The sequence below is a fragment of the Saccopteryx leptura genome, chromosome 1, assembly GCF_036850995.1.
Source record: "Saccopteryx leptura isolate mSacLep1 chromosome 1, mSacLep1_pri_phased_curated, whole genome shotgun sequence".
In the NCBI taxonomy this organism is placed as follows: domain Eukaryota; kingdom Metazoa; phylum Chordata; class Mammalia; order Chiroptera; family Emballonuridae; genus Saccopteryx; species Saccopteryx leptura.
The window spans coordinates 371,995,313-372,001,379 of NC_089503.1; the positions used below are offsets into that span (position 1 = coordinate 371,995,313).

Sequence of the window (6,067 nt, forward strand, 5' to 3'; positions counted from 1 at the left end):
TTAACCTTATTAATTGCCCAGAGAAGACAAAATAAATTTTACCTCTTCACAACATGTTTTACTAATAGGAAAATGAAGGACAAGAATAAAATTGTAGTTGTGATTCAAAAATAATATTGCATGTACTCAGAATATAGTTGTCTATGCCGTGGTTGCAGGACCTGTTTACAGCACATCTGTAATAGAATAATGGCACCACAACTGAATCAGCATTGTGCACCTGGAAAACTATTATGAAGTTATAGATTATTCCAATTATGCTTAGTCTGAGTAAGTGTCAGGTACGTGACCAAAAAATTACTTTAGACATTGGACTGGTAGTAGTGAGAATGGTCAAAGCTCTCTAACAAGATTGCATAGGACTGATCATGACTGTATTTCTTCCAAACTACGTAATTTTCAAATCACTGCATCTCCCTGGCGTTCTGTTTCCTTATCTGAAAATGACTGTATTTCTTTCTAACTATGTAATCTTCAAATCACTGCATGTCCCCGGGGTTCCGTTTCCTTATCTGTAAATGGAAATTTAACGGTTAAAATATTTTTCCTATCTGTTGCAGAGGTCATTTTGATAATAAAATAAAACAATGCATAGAGTATGTATAAAAATTCCTTTGTAAACTGTAAATCACTGTAAAAATGCAATGGGTTAATTTAAATAAATGACCACGATGGTGGTCATCATGTTGCGATATATACATGTGTCAAATTAACAAGTTGTACACCTTCAAGTTACACAATTTATATACAGTTATATCTCAATAAAGCTAAAAATATTGGTGAAGACCCTATGAAGAAATGGAATAGCAAAATATTGGGATTGGTGATTTAGGATTCAGAAAATGCACTTAAATAAGGTTTTGACATTAACTTGTAGTGTAACTGAATAAGCTAATACTTTCTCTAGACCTCAGTTTTCTCAGGTTAAGTAGCAAATTATTTTTATAAACCTCTTCTAGTTATTCTCTGATCATAGCTGGGGCTATGATTTTATGTTTAAAAACCAACTGTCCTTGGGAAGTTCCATTCTACTGAGCTGAACAGTAGCTCCTTAAATGTGACTTTCAATTAAATCTCCCCAAAGCCTCTATTTTATTTGTCTTCTTCAGAGAAACAAGGCAGTTGCATGATTTTAAGCTATGACTAAAGAAAGCCTCTGAAGAGAGAAAGCCTGGTGATAAAACAACACTGTAGAGTTAAGTTCCAAAAAGGAAGAAAGAAAAAGAAGCCTAGCTAATGCATAGTCCTTCAACTTTTATCTCGAAGGAGTGTCCCATCCACAGCCACACTCAACTATCCAAAACTAAAAGAGCAAACAGAGTATCTCATCTGAGATCCTAAGAGAAAAGTAAAGTAAGGTTTAGGGCAGACATAAAGAAGATGGCTCTATGTTCCATGTACTCACACAATTTTCTGGGGTTTTGAGAAATCACATGGAATAGGGCAAATATGACAGAACTGTTCTGCCTTAAATATATCAAGGCATAATAACTCAGAAAAGTATGAAGTTTAGTATTTTTTAATAATTTTATTTATTTATTTATTTTAGAGGGGGGGAGAGAGAGAGAAAGGGGGAGGAGCAGGAAGCATCAACTCCCATATGTGCCTTGACCAGGCAAGCCTGGGGTTTTGAACAGCAACCTCAGTGTTTCCAGGTTGACGCTTTATCCACTCCACCACCACAGGTCAGGCAAGTTTAGTATTTTTAAAAAGATCTTTAATATCAACAGGGCCTTTCAGAGTTGTAAAGTAAATGTTGGAAGTGTGGAATTGCTACTAATGTATTCATGCTCTAGAACTATAATCCCCATAGACAGCCATAACTTGATTAATGGTAATCAAGAATTTGCTGGGTCCTAAGAATTGTAGTGCCTTTAGTAAGGGTGTGTGTGTGTGTGTGTGTGTGTGTGTGTGTGTTTGTTTTAATGGTTTTGTGCCATTCTTAGGTATTCGAATCCAAAAACCTAAATTTTAAATATACATTTAAGAAAATATTTTCAGGAATCCAAATCACTTATTTCATTATTGATTTACTTAGATCTTCCTCGTTTTCTTCTCTATGAGTTTATAAAACAGCACTCCTTCAGAAATCAAGCAACTGGCAGCTGCTTTTCTCCAAACTGAACATTCAGTGGAAAAGAACAAACCATATATTTATGTGACATTGAATTGATATAACTTTACATCTGTTTCCACATTGCTACCATTAAATCTCTTGGTGTGCCTGTAAACTTAGCATCCAGACTTTGGGTATCAGGGTGGAATAATATATCCTATATCCCTGTGTTGTTACTTGATTAATATGGAAAATACACACGAATCCTTAGAACTGCTTCCCAAAGCATTAAACCCACCTTCAGTCCCATCCTATCTCTAAGCCTAGAACACCTTGGCTCTAAAGCTCCAAAATTATATCTAACATAACAGACAGATATCACTTGTACTCCCAAGATCAGAGTCCAAGACCATAGCACAGAATTGCTAGCTGGGTAATTCCTGTGAGCTTGGTGATTTTAAATTCATTTAGAAGCCTAAATCCCTTGAAGTTTGTATTGGCTGAATTGTGCTCCCCACCCCCCTATTCATATATTGAAGTTCTAATGCCCACTACCTAGAATGTGACTCTATTTGGAGATTGGGCCTTTTAAAGAGTTAATTAAGGTAAAATGAGCTCATTAGGGTGAGCCATAATCCAACATGACTGGTATCCTTATAAGAAGAGGAAATTGGGAAACAGATGTGAACAGAGAGATGATTATGAAGATGCAGGGAGCCCTGGCTAGGTAGCTCAGTTGGATAGAGCATCATCTCAATACACCAAGGTTGTGTGTTCGACCCCCAGTCAGCACAAAAACAAGAATCATTCAGTGAGTGCATAAATAACGGGAACAACAAATGGATGTTTCTCTCTTTCTTCCTTTCTCTAAAGTCAATCAATTAAAAAAGAAAAAATAGAGACAGACAGACAGAAAGAGGTGATGGCCATCATCTATAAGCCAAAGAGTGAGGTCCTCAGAAGAAACCAAGCTGACACTTTGATCTTTAACTTCTAGCCTTCGAAATCAAGAGAAAATAAATTTCTGTTGTTTAAATCACCCGGTTTGTTTTACTTTGTTATGGCAGCCCCAGCAAACTCGTACAGGATTCAAAGTCTGGAAACTTCTGGAATGTATCTACCGTCTTGAAGGCGCAGAGCTCCTGAAGCTTTCCTTAATTAAAATCTGTCCCTCATAAAAATCCCCATAAATCTTTCAGTACACCTTATTATAAACTCACTTTCCCAATACTATCTTAAAATCTGGGTTTAACAGAAAAAATTCACAGTGTTCAGATTTCAAGGATCACTAAAATTTTGTGGCTGCCTGGAGTCTGTCTTACACTCAGTGTGGGACTATTATGAGACGTAACGATGGGCTCAACTTCCCCATTCAGAAGACTAGGACCTAGATCTCTTGAGCTGCTATTCCCCTTATAAAGACAGAACACACTTTTGCATAGCTTTGTGAAAATCATAGTCTATATGAGGCTTTGTGTAATGTGATAACAGCTTTCTTTCTCATTTACTATCACATTATATCCTCAGGGCCTAGACTTTTATTGAGAATTGAAAACACAGGTATTTTTAGTGAAAATTGGGAGAATGTCTCACTTAATATATACTCATAACTTAATATTTTTTACTTACTGAAGCTGGAGGAATCAATGTTTTTTTTGCATTGTGCCTAGAAGATAATAGAATGAGCTGCATCTAACACAAACAGAAAAGCAAGACTTCATCTTATGTCTCCCTGAAACATCCAAGTTTACACTCGTGGCCTGGTGACTTAGTAACCCATATAATATTTTATAATTCACATTTTAACACATTTTATCATCTCTGAAATCAGGGAGCATTTTACAATTGTTTATGCTTTACAATTATAAATGGCAGCATATTTTTTTCTTAGAAATCTCTTAAGATAAATAGCATCTACTTTTCATAAAATATAAAAATGTTTCTGAATAGTAAAACTATTAATTAACTTAGGTTAAAAGCAAATAAATGTGTCTTCCTTTTATTTGGTAAAATTATAATGTACCTTTTACTTTTAATTATAAATCACTCTAAGACAGCATACATTTCCAACACCACCGTCTCCAAATCTCTCTTGGTATTAGGTAGGGTATTAGTAGAAATGTACTTTTCCAATTATTGTCTATACCTAGTAAGAAAAGAAAAACTAGGATTTAGTTCAGCAAGAACCTAACAGAATTGTATTTCTAACCCTACTAGTGAGGAATTTCTATATTAAAATACTAGGAAGTCATAATGCCTTCATATTTCACATTCTGTGTATGGTAAGTTCATTTAGAAGACTAAACTCCTTGGGGATTGCTATATGCTGAATTGTGTCCTTTATCTGCAGCTGGTCATCTGTTGACAATACTTATCCCTTAGTTTCACTTTTCAACCTCTGACCTCCTTTCAGATTAATTAATAAGCAATCAATAAACCCATCCTGAATTTTTGTATTCAAGTACCCCATAATTAGAAATAGCTCTATATCGAGAGGCATTATATGTTCCACAAATCTGAAAGAAATTCATTAAGACATAATTAGCTGAGAACACTTAGCAGACAACCCTGTTTCTTGTGCAATCATTTTATCCATATAAGAATAGGACTCTCTTTTCTAACCATAAAAACTGTACTTGATAGTTCCCAGAGGATGGTTAACTCTTCAAGAACCATTTTTTTAAACGTTTTCTATTAGAAACTTAAAAATTTATTGACCATATCTTAGATAAATTATAAGTCAATAATTCTCTTTTTTTATTTTATTTATTCATTTTAGAGAGAGAGAGAGGGAGGGAGAGAGAGAGAGAGAGAGAGAGAGAGGAGAGACAGGGGAGAGGAGCAGGAAGCATCAACTCCCACATGTGCCCTGACCAGGCAATCTCAGGATTTCAAACCGGTGACCTCAGCATTTCCAGGTCGACACTTTATCCACTGCGCCACCACAGGTCAGAAGTCAATAATTCTTTACATTGTGTGTGTTCTAAAAATGTACTCTACTGTATTCACTCACTCCACAAATATTTACAGAGTACTGACTATACGCCAATCCTTAGGAACACAATATTCAAGATTTTGTACCATGCTATAATTAAAGTGTTGCCCATCCAATCTGAAGACTCAGCTGGGGAAGATCCTCTTCCAAGCTCACATGGCTATTGGTTGAATTTAGTTTTTTATGTTTTGAACTGAAGGTCCCAGTTCATAGCTCAGCTTTGAATAGAGGCCATGCTGAATTCCTTGAGTATTCAACATGGTAGCTGATTTCATCAAAGCATGCAATCTGAGAAAGCCACATTGAGTCTCCTGGCAAGATGGAGGCTACAGTCTTATATACTGTAATCATAGAAGTGACAGCCCTCAATGTTGTCTTATTTGCCCTTATTTGTTAGAAGCAAGTTATTCATTGCTTCTTGGCCTTTTGGCTAAGATCAAGTGTAGAAGCAAGTTATTCAAAGTTGAGCTTTGTGGGTCAAATAAGTTTGTAAATATGATATATATGTTTTCTCGCTTACAGTTTGCATTGGGTGTGGGGGACAGGCTGTAGCAGGCAGGGTTGTTATAGTCTAAGGCTTAGTTTTAAGACTAAGCCTTTCCCATCCTTTTAATACTAAGATCTTTTCAAAACTAAGCTTTTCCCTACACCCCTGACTGTTGCATGATGTGGGGTGGTGCACTCTCATGAGGAATCCCATTATGCCTCAGATAAATGACTTTGTATCAGAGACTTCCTTGTTTGTATTTATATATTGGATTAAAGGTTTTTGATTTCTACACTATAAAATGGGGCAGAGGAGCCCATACAGGAAGAGAGCAGAGAAAGGCCACGTGGAGGAGAGAAGCAGCAGCCACAATGGTGGACTGCTAAAGGAGAAGCCAATCTGTGCAGAGTTTGTGCAGAGAGAAGGAGATGGGGAACAAAGGTAAATAAGGCTGGTGAGGTAGAAACCTTTTATTCTAGGAAACTTGGATAAGGCAGTGGCTTTGGGAGCCCTGAATGGAAAGGGAAGT

The 6,067-nt window shown here is 36.3% G+C and overlaps 1 pseudogene; it reads left to right on the plus strand.

Moving 5' to 3' along the window:
• The first annotated feature begins 5,461 nt into the window (after positions 1 to 5,461).
• On the plus strand, positions 5,462 to 5,601 carry LOC136390093 (U2 spliceosomal RNA; annotated as a pseudogene).
• Positions 5,602 to 6,067: the final 466 nt, after the last annotated feature.